This window comes from Pristis pectinata, chromosome 2 (genome assembly GCF_009764475.1).
Source record: "Pristis pectinata isolate sPriPec2 chromosome 2, sPriPec2.1.pri, whole genome shotgun sequence".
Lineage (NCBI taxonomy): Eukaryota > Metazoa > Chordata > Chondrichthyes > Rhinopristiformes > Pristidae > Pristis > Pristis pectinata.
The window spans coordinates 144,706,565-144,724,412 of NC_067406.1; the positions used below are offsets into that span (position 1 = coordinate 144,706,565).

General features: G+C 46.5%; 1 protein-coding gene across 2 annotated transcripts in view; it reads left to right on the forward strand.

The window, feature by feature from the left end:
- Positions 1 to 17,848, forward strand: part of LOC127580906 (complexin-1) — a 137,888-nt gene that overhangs the window by 102,705 nt on the left and 17,335 nt on the right. The gene's annotated exons all lie outside the window — the stretch shown is intronic.

The window sequence follows — 17,848 nt, forward strand, 5'->3', positions numbered from 1 at the left end:
GAAGTAGAGGCACTGGTGAGCCTTCTTAGCCGTGGTTTCTACGTGATTGGACTAGGACAGGCTATAGGTGATGTTCACTCCTATGAACTTGAAGCTCTCAACCCTCTCGACCCCTGTACCTTTGATGTAGACAGGAGAATGTGTACCGCCCCCCTCCCTGAAGTCAATGGTCTTGTTGAAGTCTTGCTGAAGTTGAAATCTCGTTGTCTTGGTTCAGCAGCCAGCATAATCAAAGACCCCACCCACCCGGGACATTCTCTCTTCTCTCCTCTTCCATCGGGTAGAAGATACAGGAGCCTGAGAGCACATACCACCAGACTTAAGGACAGCTTCTACCCCACTGTGATAAGACGATTGAACGGTACTTATACAATGAGATGGACCATGGCCTCAGGATCTACCTTGTTGTGACCTTGCATCTTATTGCACTGCACTTTCTCTGTAGCTGTGACACTTTACTCTTATTGTTTTTACCTGTACTACTTCAATGCACTCTGTACTAACTCAATGTAACTGCACAGTGTAATGAATTGACCTGTATGATCGGTTTGTAAGACAAGCTTTTCACTGTACCTCGGTACAAGTGACAATAATAAACCAATACCAATACCAATGACCAGCTCTTTTGCACCATGACGCCATGTCACTAAGATCTCTATCTCCTTCCTGTACTCCAACTTATCGTTATTTGAGATATGGCTCACTACAGTAGTATCATCTGCAAACTTGTAGATGGAGTTAGAGCAAAGTCTAGCCATGCAGTCATGAGTGTATAGGGAGTAGAGTAGGGGGCTGAGGACGCAGCCTTGTGGGGCACCAGTGAAGAGAATAATTGTGGCGGAGGTGTTGCTGCCTATCCTTACTAATTGCTTTTTTGATGAGGTGACCAAGAAAGTTGATGAGAGCATGGCGGTAGACATGGTTTATGTGGACTCTGGTAAGGCCTTTGATAAGGTTCCACGTGGTAGGCTGCTCTGGAAGGTTAGATCGCATGGAATCCAGGGAGAGCTGGCTAATTGGATGCACAGTTGGCTTGATGGTAAGAAGCAGAGGATGATGGTGGTTGTTTCTCAGACTGGAGGCCAGTGACTAGTGGTGTGCCTCAGGGGTCGGTGTTGGGCCTATTGGTGTTTGTCATCCATATCAACGATTTAGATAAGAATGTACAAGGCATGGTAGTAAGTTTGAAGATGATACTAAAATAGGTGGTATAGTGGGCAATGAAGAAGGTTGTCAAAAATTATAGGGGGGGTCTTGATTAGCTGAGTAAGTGAGCCAAGGAATGGCCAATGGAGTTTAATTCAGATAAGTGTGAGGTGTTGCATTTTGGAAAGTCAAATCCAGGTCGGACTTTCACAGTGAACGGCAGGGCCCTGGGGACTGTTGTAGAACAGAGGGACCTTACATGCTCCACTGAAAGTGGAGTCACAGGTGGACAGGGTAGTGAAGAAGACTTTTGGCACGCTGGCCTTCATCGGTCAGGGCACTGGGTATGGAAGTTGGGATGTTATGTTTCAGTTGTACAAGATGATGGTGAGGCTGCATTAAGAATATTGTGTTCAGTTTTGGTCCCCCAGGCATAGGAAAGATTCCATTAAGCTGGAAATAGTGCAGAAAAGATTTACAAGTATGCTGCCAGGACCTGAGGGACTGAGTTATAGAGAGAGGTTGGACAGGCTAGGACTTTATTCCTTGGAGCATAGGAGACTGAGAGGTGATCTTCTGGAGGTGTATAAAATCATGAGAGGCATAGATAGTGTGAATGCACACAATCTTTTTCCCAAGAGTAGGTGTATCAAGAACTAGAGGGCATAGCGTTAAGCTGAGAGGGGAGAGATTTAATAGGAACTTGAGGGGCATATTTTTTACACAAAGGGTGATATCTATGTGGAATAAGCTGCCAGAGGAAGTGAATGAGGCAGATACAATAACAACTTTTAAAAGACAATTGGACAGGTGCATGGATTGGAAAGGTTAGAAGGTGATGGGCCAAATGCTGGCAAATGGGACTAACTTGGATGGGGCATTTTTGTCAGCATGGACCAGTTGGGCCGAAGGGCCTGTTTCTGTGCTGTATGACTCTCTGACTTTATGTAATGGTTGACGTATTTTTGTGACTGAAAGGCTTTGACCATGGGGTTCCACAGGACACAGTACTCAGTGTGTTGCTTTTTGTAAAGTATAGTAATGATTTAGACAAAGGTAGGCAGTACGGTGATGCAGATTGCAGACGATATAAAAACTGCTGGTGTGGTTGGAAGTGAGTAAGAAAGCTTTAGACTGGAATATATGGATGATCTGGGCAGCTGGGTAAAACAGTGGCAACTGGAATTTAAACTGGAGGGGTGTACGGGAAAGGAAGCTGCAACAGGCAGGGAATCTATGGTATGTGGCAGGATTCAGTGGCATGGAGGAACAGAAGGACCTTAAAGTGTATGTTCACACATCCTCAAAGATAACAGCACAGGTCAATAAGGTGGATGAAAAGGCACCTGGGATGCTCTCCTTAGTTAGCTGAGCACAGAATATAGGAAAAGGGAGGTCATACAGGAGTATCTACAGCACGAGTCAGACCACAACTTGAGCACGGCATACAGTCTGTTCATCACATTAAAGGAACCATGTGATTGTCCTGGAGAGGGTGCAGAAGAGGTTGGAGAATGTTCCCAGGATTGGAATGTTATTGCTGTGAGGGAGGTTGGATAATCCAGAGTAATTTACTTTGGAACAAAGGAGTGTTGAGGTGAGCAAAAAACTCAACAAGTCAGGCAGCATCTGTAGAGGGAAATGGACAGTTAGCCCCGACTAATGAAGGCAAGTATGCCGTATGCCATCTTTACCACCCTACCTGTGTGGCCACTTTCAGGGAACTATGGACTTGGACCCTAAGATTCCTCTATACATCAATGCTGTTAAGGGTCCTGCCATTAACTGTATACTTTTCCCTTACGTTTAACCTCCCAAAGTGTAACAGCTCACACTTGCCCAGATTGAACTCCATCTGCTATTTCTCCACCCATATCTATAACTGATCTATATCCTGCTGTATCCTTTGACAGCCCTATACACTGTCCACAACTCCACCAATCTTTGTGTTATCTGAAAACTTACTAATCCACCCATCTACATTTTCATCCAAGTCGTTTATATATCACAAACAACAGAAGTTCCAGCACTGATCCCTGTGGTCACAGACCTCCAGCCAGAATAACACCCTCCATCACTACCCTCTGTCTTCTATAGGCAAGCCAATTCTGATTCCAATCTATAAGTCACCATGGATCCCATGCATCTTAATCTTCTGGATCAGTGTCCCATGAGGGGCCCTGTCAAATGCCTTACTTCAGTGCTGCAACCATTCTGTGATTATGGCGAATCAGTGGATAGAGTGGTCCAGAGATACAGCACAAAAACAGTCCCTTTGGCCCAACTCGCCCATGCTGACCATCAGCCATCCTTGAGGTGTGCCTGTGCTGATTATCAGTGAAGAGGAGACATTATTAGCAATCCGCACTGACTGTGGTCTCCCGATAAGGAAGTCAAGGATCTAGTTGCAGAGGGAGGTACTGAGGCCCAGGTTTTGAAGCTTGTTGATTAGTACTGGCGGGATGATGGTGTTGAATGCCGAGTTGTAATCATTAAACAGCAGCCTGACGTATGTTTTGTACGTGTTGTCTAGGTTCTCCAAAGCCGAGTGGAGAGCCAGTGAGATTGTGTCCCCAGTAGACCTGTTATGGTGGAGGCAAATTGCAGTGGGTGCAGGTCCTTGCTCAGGCAGGAGTTAACTGCAGTGGTTCTGCCCTCTGTTCCACTGAGCAAGAAATCTTTCAAAGAGCTGGCACATCACAATGGGTTGAATAACCTCCCACAGTCTAAGGTTCTCTGAAAATATCAGGGATATGAGATTAAACATTTCAATCCTTGATTATCCTCATCAGGATACCAAGCTGAGGGAGAGTGAATGTGAACATTGTTCGAACAGTTTAAGGCATCAACAGAGAACGGGGTAATGAGAGCAACTGAGGAGGGGCACAGCATCCAGCTGCTTCTCCCCAACTGGAATCCCAGCATTTGCCCTCTCACCTGATGATTGCAATCTGTCCCACGGCACAGGGAATGCAGTGAAAGTGGTGGGTGTTGATTGCTGAACAGCTTTGCCCTTTCTTCGGAGAGGAGACCAGATACAACTCAATGCACAAATATGTTTCATTTTATACAGTGTTGCTAAAACGTGCATTATTCTATGACTGGACATTATTTACTCGAGATTAAGTTGAGAAATGACATTAGCAACAAAACAATAGAATTAGAGCTGGCTGTATCAAAGTATCTAACAGCTCCCTAATCTCACAAGACCCAACATCTGGACTAACAGTCGAATTTTATGATCTTTTCCATCCTCTGACATCCTTGCCCCCAAGGCTAGGATTCTATCAACAAGCTGCTCCCCTCCAATCTCATTGATAAACCTCTCAAACACAGAACTGAATTACAATAGCTTTTACTAAAGGAAAGACAGTCAAATATTCATTTATACTTTCCCTCTGTAGAAAAATCAAAAGACCCTAAAATAATTTTGTCTATTTACTTTGCTCTTCACTTATTGCTGAAGTGGTTTCATGACATTCTGTTTGTAACATCCCGCACATGCATCACCAATCACATTTAACTTCATCACACAACCAGTGTAAAATAGCTGGTTGGTGTTGTGGCACTAAATCTGTGCACTGGTGTTGGTGAGATTGCTATTGTCAGCATAATTGCTATCTATCTAAACTCAGCTTGTGGAGATATGCAGTGTTTACACTTTGTGCCCGAGGTGTGGTGAGAATATTGATTCAGAGGCAACGATGCAGCACAGTGTTTGGTTGCAGCTGTGTGACCTGACCAGCTCAGTGGGAGCCCAGCCTCCTAATCCTCAATGGGACTTGACTGCATTGAGCCTTGGGAGTGCAGCTGTGGAGGGGTCCTACACATCTGGGATTGCCTTGTCCAGAAGCTGGCTGGCAGATTGGGGTAAAGTTTTGTCTTTGGCTCCTGGACAGTAATTGGCTCAACAAATGAGCTAACTATTAGGGATGTACCCACTGGTTTTAATGACACTCAGCCTGCGAACTACCAAAGAGGACAGATTGGATAGACTAGATCTGTTTTACCAGTGAAGGAGGCTGAGAAGTGGCATGATAGAGGCATATAAGAGATGTAGATAGGGTAGGTAGCCAAGTCTGCTTCCCAAGGTAGGGACAGCTAGGTTTAAGGTGAGAAGGAAGAACACAGAACGGTACAGCACAGGAACAGGCCCTTTGGTCCACAACGTTGTGCCTAATTGATTAAACTAGTAATTAGAAGTCTAATTATGCTAATCCCTTCTGTCTAACAAGTCCCTATCCCTCCATTCCCTGCATACTCATGTGTCTATCTAAGACCCTCTTGAATGCCTCTATTGTATTTGCCTCCACTACCATCCCCGGCAGTATATTCCAGGCACCCACCACCCTCTGTGTAGAAAACTTTCCTCACACATCTCCTTTGAACTTAACCCCTCTCACCTTGAATGCCTGTCTTCTGGTATTAGACATTTTGACCATGGGAAAAAGATACTGGCTGTCTACTCTGTCTATGCCCATCGTAATCTTATAAACTTATATCAGGTCTCCACTCAACCTCCACCACTCTGGAGAAAACAACCCAAGTTTGTCCAACCTCTCCTCATAACACATACCCTCTAATCCAAATAGCATCCTGGTAAACCTCTTCTGCGAAGCCTCCACATCCTTCCTATAATGGGGTGACCAGAATTAGATGCAACACTCAAAGGGGATTTGAGGAGTAAACATTTCACACCAAGACTGTCTGGTATCTGGAATGAGCTGCCAGAGGAGGTGGTGGTAACAACAGTAACAACATTTAAGAGGCATCTGGACAGGTACTTGAATGAACAGGGCCTAGAGGGATATGGAACTAATGCAGGCAGGTGGGATTAGCATAGATAGGCATGACATGGTGGCTGAAAGGCCTGTTTCTGTGCGGTACAACTCAATGACTGTGACTCTAGATCAAGTAGGTCCACCTTCCTAGTTTTGACCTTTTTACCCGTGTTAATGATGGGAAGGTTCTGCTATCGATTTGCACTTGCACCAAAGTTCATAGTTCAATGGGAGACCCCAATGCCTATATAAATGTTCAATGTATTCAATCATGGAGTGAAAACAGCACTCACTGTCAGTAGTTCAAACCATGTAAAAAGAACATTTAATGTCATTTTTTTGTGCCACGTTCACCAGAGGACAATAGGGCTACAGGATTCCCCTACATGCCCCCATATCTCTTCCCCCTTAATCTGAATGAAACCATACATAAAATGCAGTCAAATAGGGGTGATGTTGGTGGCAAAACTGTGAAGCCAAGATACCTCAATTTACAACTTCAGTTGGTTTTCTCGGTCATGGCGAGGGATGGAGCTCAGTGTGCACTGGACTGTGACCAGTGGACAGTCACATCTCACCTGCGGGTCTCTGCTCCTTTACTTCAATAGAATGAAGATTTCACATCCAGCAAATATTCCAAACAGTGATCAGAAGCTTTGGCATTTGGAGCTTTGTTCCTTCTGCCTCTCCTGTCTGGAACACAAAGCAGCCCTTTCTCTGGCTTCACTGGGTCCATGATAACACCACAGCTGTCTCATCCTGCAGTTGTACGTGAAGTATTCTGGCAGTGAAAGAAGAAACACACAACGTCCTGTCCTCCATCTCAGTACCTTTCACAGACCAACCTGCCCTTTTCATGGAACCTCTGGGGCTGGAATCATAGAGCTGCTGGCCATGCCTCTGGAAAAGTTTGGCAAATTCAGCATGAGTTGCTTCCATTATCTGAGACCAGACACTTTGGATGACCTTGTGCAGCAAAGATCATTCTCAACATTGAAATCATGGTTTTAGGTGCAGGATTATCCACAGGAACTTCATCCTTCCACCTTAAATGTTCATCTTCAACAATCACAATCTTTTTTTCCTATAAACAGACCTGCAACCTTGACTGGGGTTTGTTCGGACAGGCCCATGGCCTGAAAGGAATTGATGTGGATTCTTGTGATGTTCTTGGCAATGCTGACATTCTGTAATCTTCTACAATTGCTTGTCCATTCCAGACTACCATAGAAAACTTCTGGCAACTTTTATGATGCAAGAAATTCCTGGTGTCCTTTGTGCAACCTCTCAGAAATTCTGCTTTTCCTTGTAGTGGACCAACAGCTCTGGGTCCCCAAAGAACAGTATTGTGGGTGCCTAGTCCATTCCCTCTTCTGTACTGGGGGTTAGGTGTTCTGTCTTGAGACCAGTGCCAGTAACCCTGGGAAGGTGCCTGTGACAGGGCTGGCATCAACCCAAGTCGGCAGAGCATTCTGCTTGGCCCCAGCCAGATGCTGCTGCCCCTATCCTGCTCCAGTGGGCTCTCTGCGGCATCTAAAGACACAAAGCAATGTGCAGGCTTCACGTGCATCAGGCTGGGAAATCTCTGCCACACCTCCACCAGGTTAAACCCAGCACAGCACAGAATTCAAATCAACAGGTGCCATCAGGACATTAACTATCTTTTCATGATTTATTTAAATTAGTTTCAATGAGTTTATTTTTAATGTGTAGATGTAGTATTTAGATTTTGAAAACTTAAACAAGTTAATATTTTCAATTATTTTTTAACAATATTTAAAAATTTTAAAGCAAAAATTCGCAGATGCTGAAACATCTGTTTCTCTCCTGACATTTGCTGCCTGACCAACTATTTCCAACATTTCCTGGATTTTTTTATATGTCCATTGAATTAAAGACACCACGATCATTAGAGGACCCAGTCGTACTGCCAGCTCAGATGCTTGTAAACCTTGAGGGCAGGGTATTACTGACTGGCAAAGCCGTTCTGCGAGGGTAGCCAGCATTCCGCACTGTGTTGAAACCAAGCACCGGGGCAGGCGGGGATTCTGGGGCCACAGAGTATCTGCCCCTTGGTCACAACTGTCATTTTCACATTCCCTTTGCTGATGTGTTTCTATATCCAACCGTAGGACTCAGGTCACATCCCATCCTACTGGGAAGCTGCAGGGTTGTGACTGGTAGACTGCCCACCTGTTCTTTATTGGGCACCTTTATTTTTCACTCTGACCCGCTGAGTTCCTCCAGCTGTTTGTGTGTGTTTTTTATTGGTGCCTCACATGCTGCGCCGTGTGCTGGCAGCTGATTCACACCTCCTCATCCCGATTGTACAGTGTGATCGCCCATCTCTGCACTGAGAGAGCCTCGTGGATTCACCAGCACTGCCTGCAGAGCTTTGTTGCCCATGAAAGTAGTCAACCTCTGTCCATACAAGTACCTTTGGAACCCTATCCCCCCCCCCCCCACACGATAGCCAGACCACCTCTGTGTAGTTGTATCGTTGCACTGTCTTGGAAAGAGATGCAAAGCAAATTCAGCTGGTTGTTCCTCTTCATTCTCTATGCAGTGTGAAGTACGACTGCCAGAAGGTGATGCATCAGAGAACTGCAGAAACAGCTTCACTGGATCACAATGAACAAGAACCTGTGAATTCAGCAGCAACTCCTCCCACTCTCTGAACACAACCTCGTTTTGTGCTGTTGTGTGGGTCTTATGATTCAACAACTGACGTGGCCCTAACATTTTTTTAAGGGTGACAAGAAATGTCTATGGTAGTTGAGAAATCAGCTTTCAACACAACCAAACTGGCCAGACAGGTGCATCCAACGCTGCTTTAACCTTGATCTCAACTGGGTGGAGTTTTCAACCTCGTACCTCATCTCATACCTCAGAGTCAGTAAAGATCAATGTTCTGTCCTCAATCATACATCTATTTCTCAGCAATACACCCAAAATGCTGGAGGAACTCAGCAGGTCAGGCAGCATCTATGGAGGGAAATAAGTAGTCAATGTTTTGGGTTGAGACCCTTCATCAGGGCTGGAATTGAAGAGGGCAGAAGCCAGAATAAAAGGTTGGGGGAGGGGCAGAGCACAAGCTGGCAGGTGATAGGTGAGTCCAGGTGAGGGGGGAGAGTAAGGCGGGGGGGGGGTGTGAAAGGGAGTGATGTGAGAAGCTAAGAGGTGATAGGTAGAAGAGGCGAAAGGGCTAGAGAATTAGGAATCCATTAGGTAGACCATGGAATAAAGGGAAGGAGTTGGGGAACCAGAGGGAGATGATGAGCAGGTCGTGAGGGTGGGGGAGGGGAAAGAGAAGGGGTGAAGGGTCACAGGAATGAGGGAAAACAAAAGGGGGGGAAGGGGAAAAACAGAGGGGAAGGGTTACTGGAAGTTGGAGAAATCGATGTTGATGCCTTCAGATTGGAAACTACCAAGATGGAATATAAGATGTTGCTCCTCCAACCTGCGTCTGGCCTCAGAGTGGCAGTAGAGGAGGCCGTGGGCAGGCATGTCAGTGTGGGAATGGGAAGTGGAATTGAAGTGGGTGGCCACCGGGAGATCCTGGCTATTGAGGCAGACAGAGCGAAGGTGCTCGACGAAGTGGCCACCCAACCTGTGTCGGGTCTCACTGATGTAGAGGAGGCTGCACCGGGAGCACCAGATGCAATAAATGACACCCTCAGATTCACAGGTGAAGCTCTGCCTCACCTGGAAGAACTGTCTGGGGCCTTGAATGGTGGTGAGGGAGGAGGTGTAGGGGCAGGTGCAACACTTAGCCCGGTTGCAGGGATAAGTACCAGGAGGGTGATCAGCGGGGAGGGATGGGTGGACAAGGGAGTCGTGGAGAGAATGATCCCTGAAGAAAGCGAGGGGGTGGGTGGGAGGGGAAGATGTGCCTGGTGGTGGGATCCTGTTGGAGGTGGCAGAAGTTACGGAGAATGATGTTTTGGATACGGAGGCTCATGGGGTGGGAGGTGAGGACAAGGGGAAACCTATCTCTGTTGTGTCGAGGGGGCTGGGGTGAGGGCAGACATACGGGAAATGGAGGAGATACGGGTGAGGGCTACATTGATGGTGGTGGAAGGGAAACCCCATTTACTGAAAAAAGAGGACATCTGAGATGTCCTGGAATGGAAAGCCTCATCATGGGACAGATGCAGCAGAGGTGGAGGATCTGGGAGAAGGCAAGAGCATCCTTACATGTGACAGGGTGGGAAGAGGTGTAGTCAAGGTAACTGTGGGAGTCAGTGGGTTTGTAAAAGATGTTGGTGGATAACCAGTCTCCAGAGATGCAGGCAGAGATCAAGGAAGGGGAGAGAGGTGTCAGAGATGGACCAAGTAAATTTGAGGGCAGGGTGGAAGTTAGAGGCAAAGTTGATGAAATTGACGAGCTCAGCATGGGTGCAGCAACATAGACAGTCCTTCCAGGTGAGGCAGCACTTCATCTGTGAATCTGAAGGTATCATTTATTGCATCGGGTGCTCCCGGTGCAGCCTCCTCTACATCGGTGAGGCCCGATGCAGATTGGGTGGCCGCTTCATCAATCACCTTCGCTCCATCCACCACAACAGCCAGGATCTCCCGGTGGCCACCCACTTCAATTCCACACCCCACTCCCACACTGACATGTCTGTCCACGGCCTCCTCTACTGCCACTCTGAGGCCAGACACAGGCTAGAGGAGCAACATCTTATATTCCATCCTGGTGGTCTCCAACCTGATGGCATCAACATCGATTTCTCTAACTTCTGGTAACCCCTTCTCCCCCTAGTTTTCCCTCATTCCTGTGGCATCTTCACCCCTTCTCTTCCCCTCCTTCGCCCCCACAACTTGCCCATCACCTCCCTCTGGTGCCCCACCTCCTTCCCTTTATTCCATGGTCTACTGTCCTCTCCTATCGGATTCCTTCTTCTCCAGCCCTTGGCCTTTTTCACCTCCCAGCTTCTTGCATCACTTCTCCCCTCCCTCACCTACCTACCTTCCCCCCTCACCTGGACTCACCTGTCACCTGCCAGCCTGTGCTCCTCCCCCTCCCCCCCACCTTTTTATTCTGACTTCTGCCCTCTTTCCTTTCCAGTCCTGATGAAGGGTCTCGGCCTGAAACGTCGACTGTTTATTTCCCTCCATAGATGCTGCCTGACCTGCTGAGTTCCTCCAGCATTTTGGGTGTATCGCTTCAGATTCCAGCATCTGCAGAATCTCTTGTGTCACCTATTTCTCAGTCAGGACAGTCTGGGTGTATTTTCCCTGGAGTGGAAGACACTGAGACAGTTCGAATGTACAAAATTATGAGGGGCATAGACAGGGTGGATGATGATTAAGATTTCTTTCTTAGTCACATGTACATCGAAACACACAGTGAAATGCATCTTTTGCATAGAATGTGCTGAGGGCAGCCCACAAGTGTCGTCACACTTCTGGCGCCAACATAGCATGCCCACAACTTCCTAACCCGTACGTCTTTTTGAATGTGGGAGGAGACCAGAGCACTCGGAGGAAACGCATGCAGTCACGGGGAGAACGTACAAACTCCTTACAGACAGCGGCCAGAATTGAACCCAGGTCACTGGCACCGTAATAGCGTTATGCTAACCGTTACAGTACCGTGCCTGCCCTTATGAGAATGAGAAACCATTCTCCATGGCAGAGCTGGCTAGAACCAGGGGAAGGTGGTTTAAAGGAAGGGGTTGGAGATTCAGAGGGGATTTGAGGAAGAATATTTTCACTCAGAGGGCATTTGGAATCTGAAGCACACTACCTGAGTGGTGAAAGCAGAGGCTTTCACAGCATTTAACAAGAACTTAGATGAACACTTGAAACACCACAGCATAGAAGACTACAATGTAAATACTGGGAAATGGGATTAGTGTGAATGGGTACGATGGCTGGCATCGAAACAGTGGGCTGAAGGGCCTGTTTCCATGCTGTATAACCCTGTTGACTTATACTTTCCAAATTTTCCTTGCCTCCCTGCACTGTCCTTCCAAACAATCGGGCAGCTGGCAGATCCTGGATCAACCTATCCATTATTCTTTGGAAAACGCCCAGATGTTTATTGGTTTGGAACTGCCCAGAGTGGGTATTTATTGTTGGGTACTCCTTTGAACCTTTGCTTTGGTGAGCCATTGATGTACCAAGGCTTGTGAAGAGCTGTTCTCCTTGTAGCTGAGTGAACCAGTCATCAATCAGAGTTAAATGGTACCTAGCTGTCTTTGCTCAATTGTTATGATCTCCATGGATCCTTTGGTGTCATCACTGCAGGAACAATTTTCGCAGTCCATTCAGAAAACTCAACCACTTCTCTTTAGCTATTTCCCAGTCCTTTTCCTTGTATTGTAAAGAGCAGCTTGTACTTTTAAGAATGTAAGTGTAGAGTTTTCCTTCGGATAAATGTTAGCTTTCATTATCTTGAGCACTTCCAACTTCATCACAAATCTCCTCAGGGTTCTCGTTGGGTACAGCTAATTGAGACTGTTTCTTCATGCTCATTATCACTCCCCTATCTACCTTCACTGTTTTTGGTCAGTTTTGGTCTATTAAATTTTATCCATATCTTGGAACGATCAGAAGCAGAAGCTTTGCTCTAATTTCACTAATTCTCACACTAACTTTACACATCCCTAGCACATTAATCCTTACCTAGTCTCGGTACAAAGCCAGGCCATGTCTCCTTAACCTTCAGCTGACCAATGTTGCTTAAACTTTGCTTACATCACTGACATTGCAGCACCAGTTCTGATGAAGGGTCTTTGACCTGAAACATTAACTCTGTTTCTCTTTCCACAGGCACTGTCTGACCTGCTGAGTGTTTTATTTTGGATTTCCAGCAGCTCTTTTTTTTCAATTTTCAGGAATGAATAATTGTTGTAATTCATGTCTACATTCCTTAGATACTGTCCATTGCCTGTCTACTGTCAGCCCATGTTGATAAGTTCCCCGTTGTATCATAGCTAACTTGCATCTCATATCCTTGTATATTCCTTTGTTCAGATTCAGAACCCTAGTTTTTAATTTTACTTCACTCTCTATCTTAATGAAGAATTCTATCCTGTTATGGTCAGTCTTCCCTGAGGGACCACACACAGCATGGTTATTGGTTACTCTTTTCTCAATGCACAATACCCAGTCCAGGATGGCCTGTTCTCTGGCTAATCTCTCAACATGTGAATCTATGGAACCATCACATACACTCCAAGAATGCTCCTTCCTCAGTTTTATTGCTGATTTTGTTTAGTTAACAATATATGTGAGGAAAGGTCTAGGATAAGTGGGTTCTAGTTTTATTTATTCTTTCCTAGCATATCTGCATTACTGGTATTTAATGCTCAAGCACAGGAGCCCTTGACTGGAATGATGAACTGTCAGTGTAAGGTGGTATGTGACCTGGAGTGGAACCTGCAGGTGATGATGTATTCGTTCACTTGTTGCCCTTGTTCTTCATGGTTTGGGAAGTGCTGTCAGAGTAACCCTAGTAGTTTGCTGCTGTACACACTACAGCTGTGGTGTGCATCCTTATACAATGTGCTCTGTGTTCTTTGCCTATATCAATACTTTAGATTTTATGATTTGCCAATAATTCTGATAAATATTCTTGTGAATTTTGTTTGAAGTTCCACAACTGATGAATTATGAACTAAAAAAGTAGCTGGCTGTTAGTTCAAGCTGAAAGTTATAATCAGGACCAGTAGATCCATTCTATTGGCATTGGTATATTATTGTCACTTGTACCGAGGTACAGCGAAAAACTTGTCTTGCACACCAATCGTACAGATCAATACACAGTGCAGTTACATTGAGCTAGTACAGAGTGCATTGAGGTAGTACAGGTAAAACCAATAACAGAATACAGAGTAAAATGTCACAGCTACAGGGAAGTGCATTGCAGGTAGACATTAAGGTGCAAGGTTATAACAAGGTAGATTGTGAGGTCAAGAGTCCATCTCATCATATAAGGGAACCATTCAATAGTCTTACCACAGTGGGATAGAAGCTGTCCTTTAGCCTGGTGGTACGTGCCCTCAGGCTCCTGTATCTTCTGCCTGATGGTAAAGGAGAGAAGAGAGAATGACCCGGGTGGGTGGGGTCTTTGATTATGCTGGCTGCTTCACCAAGGCAGCGAGAGGTATAGACAGTCCATGGAGAGGAGGCTGGTTTCCGTGATGCACTGGGCTGTGTCCACAACTCTCTTCCGTTTCTTGCGGCCTCAGGCAGGGCAGTTGCCATATCAAGCCATGATGCATCCAGATAGGATGTTTTCTATGGTGCATCGATAAAAGTTGGTGAGTGTCAAAGAGGACATGCCAAATTTCTTTAGCCTCCTGAGGAAGTAGAGGCGCTGGTGAGCTTTCTTGGCTGTGGCTTCTACGTGGTTGGACCAGGACAGGCTGTTGGTGATGTTCACTCCTAGGAACTTGAAGTTCTCAACCCTCTTACCCTCAGCACCACTGATGTAGACAAGAGCATGTACACCGCCCCCTTTACTGAAGTCAATGACCAGCTCTTTTGATTTTACTGACATTGAGGGAAAGGTTGTCCAGTGAACAAGGAGGCAGACTGTAGGTTCTTGGGTGTTATGCAGGCCCTGAATGGAGATTAGTAAAGAAAATCTACCTGGCCAATCCACTGTGGGAGTCCCAGACTTTGTGCTAAGGGCAAGCAGACAGGTTACTCAAGATGCTGAATCCTTGCTGTCCTGTGCTCTTCCCAACATCACAATAGCCAAGAAATAAAGCTGAACAGTTAGCCCAGAGTGAAGTGGGTGATAGCAAGACATGGGCTGCTTTCAAAGGGATGCTAAGTTCAGGCTGGTTTCTGATTGAACGAACCATAGAACCATAGAACCATACAGCACAAAACAGGCCCTTCGGCCCACCATGTTGTGCCGTCCATCAAACCACCCTCACACTACCTAACCCCTTCCTCCCGCATATCCCCCCATCCCACACTCCTCCATATGCCTATCCAACAAGCTCTTCAACCTGTCCAATGTATCTGCCTCCACCACCACCCCAGGCAGTGCATTCCATGCACCAACCACTCTCTGGGTGAAAGCCCTCCCCCTGACATCTCCCCTGAACCTCCCACCCATAACCTTAAAGCCATGACCTCTCGTCTTGAGCATTGGTTCCCTGGGAAGGAGGCGCTGACTGTCTACTCTATCTATTCCTCTCAATATTTTATATACCTCTATCATGTCTCCTCTCATCCTCCTCCTTTCCAGTGAATAAAGCCCTAGCACCTTAAGCCTCTCCTCATATTCAATACCCTCTAATCCAGGCAGCATCCTGGTAAATCTCCTCTGCACCCTCTCCAACGCCTCCACATCCTTCCTATAATGAGGTGACCAGAACTGAACACAGTACTCTAAGTGTGGCCTAACTAGAGTTTTGTAAAGCTGAATCCTCGCGGCTCTTAAACTCAATCCCGCAATTTATGAAAGCCAACATCCCATTGGTCTTCTTAACTGCTCTTTCCACCTGTGAGGCAACTTTCAATGAACTGTGAATATGAACCCCCAGATCCCTCTGCTCCTCTACACTGCCAAGTACCTTGCCATTTACCCAGTACTCTGCCCTGGAGTTTGTCCTTCCAAAGTGTACCACCTCACACTTCTCCAGATTGAACTCCATCTGCCACTTGTCAGCCCAGCTCTGCATCCTATCAATATCCCTCTGCAAGCTTCGACAGCCCTCCACACTATCCACAACACCACCGATCTTTGTGTCATCTGCAAACTTGCTAACCCACCCTTCCACCCCCTCATCTAAGTCGTTAATAAATATCACAAAAAGTAGAGGTCCCAGAACCGATCCCTGTGGGACACCACTAGTCACTGCCCTCCAATCCGAGGGCACACCTTCCACCACAACCCTCTGCTTTCTACATGCAAGCCAATTCCTAATCCACACGGCCAAGCTTCCTTGGATCCCTTGGCCTCTGACCTTCTGAAGAAGCCTACCATGAGGAACCTTATCAAACGCCTTACTAAAATCCATGTAAACCACATCCACCGCACTGCCCTCATCAATCTTCCTGGTCACCTCCTCAAAGAACTCTATCAAGCTTGTGAGGCAAGATCTTCCCTTCACAAAGCCATGCTGGCTGTCCCTAATCAGTCCATGGTTCTCTAGGTGTTCATAGATCCTACCCCTTAGAATCCTTTCTAACAGCTTACCCACCACAGACGTGAGACTCACCGGTCTATAATTCCCTGGCCTATCCCTATTACCTTTTTTGAACAAGGGGACAACATTTTCCACCCTCCAATCCTCCGGCACCATCCCCGTAGACAACGAGGACTCAAAGATCCTTACCAGCGGTTCAACAATCTCCTCCCTCGCCTCTCGAAGCAGCCTGGGGAAAATCCCATCAGGCCCCGGAGATTTATCTGTCTTGATATTATTTAGCAACTTCAACACATCCTCTCTCTTGATATCTACAACCTTGAGAACATTACCCCTACCAGCACTCCCTTCCGCGTCATCAAGACCCCTCTCCCTGGTGAATACCGAAGAGAAGTACTCATTGAGAACTTCTCCCACTTCCGCCGCCTCCAGGCAAATTCTCCCACCTTTGTCCTTAATCGGACTTACCTTTACCCTAGCCATCCTCCTACCCTTCACGTACTTGAAAAAGGCCTTGGGATTTTCCTTAACCCTACTAGCCAACGCCTTTTCATGTCCCCTTCTAGATCTCCTCAGCCCTTTCTTAAGTTCCTTCCTCGCTACCCTATATTCCTCAGGGGCCCTGTCTGAACCTTGCTGCTTATACCTCATGTACGCTACCTTCTTCTCCCTAACAAGTCGTTCCACCTCTCTCGTCACCCACAGTTCCTTCACCCTGCCGTTCCTTCTCTGCCTCACCGGGACATATTTATCCCTAACATCCTGCATAAGATCCCTGAACATCGACCACATCTCCAGGGTACATTTTCCTTCAAAAAGGACATCCCAATTTACACTCCCAAGTTCTCTCCTTATAGCCTCATAGTTCGCCCTTCCCCAATTAAAAATCCTCTTGTCCTCTCTGCAACTGTCCCTGTCCATGACAATTTTAAAGGTTATGGAGCAATGGTCACTGTCCCCCAAATGCTCACCCACCAATAGATCCTTCACCTGTCCCGGTTCATTTCCTAAAACTAGATCTAACATGGCATTCCCTCTAGTCGGCCTGTCAACATACTGCGTCAGGAATCCCTCCTGGACACATTTAACAAATTCCGTCCCATCTAAACCTTTGGCACTAAGCAGGTTCCAGTCTATATTTGGGAAGTTGAAGTCTCCCATTATAACAACCCTGTTATTTTTGCTTCTCTCCAAACACTGCCTGCCAATTTGCTCCTCTATGTCTCTACTGCTACCAGGGGGCCTATAGAATACTCCTAGTAGAGTAACTGCTCCTTTCTTGTTCCTTACTTCCACCCATACGGACTCTAGAGATGATCCTTCTACAACATCCATCTTTTCCACAGCCGTAACAGTGTCCCTGACCAGTATCGCCACCCCTCCACCTCTTGTCCCCCCTTCCCTATCCCTCTTAAAACACCGAAAACCAGGAATATTCAATATCCACTCCTGTCCTGACGTCAGCCATGTCTCAGTAATAGCCACAATATCATAGTCCCCCATACTTATCCAAGCCCTCAGTTCATCCCCCTTATTCCTGACACTTCTTGCATTTAAGTAAACACACTTCAGTCCATCTACCTTACTACTTTTATAGCCCGTATTCTGCTTCTCCTTCCCCAAAGCCTCTCTACCTGTTTGATCTAGCTTTTCCCCATTCCCTTCTTCCTCTGACCTACTCCTCCAGTTCCCTTCCCCCTCACAAACTAGTTTAAACCCTCCCGAACCACGCAAATCTCGCCGCAAGGATATTGGCCCCCTTCTGGTTCGGGTGTAACCCCTCCTCTCTGTACAGGTCCC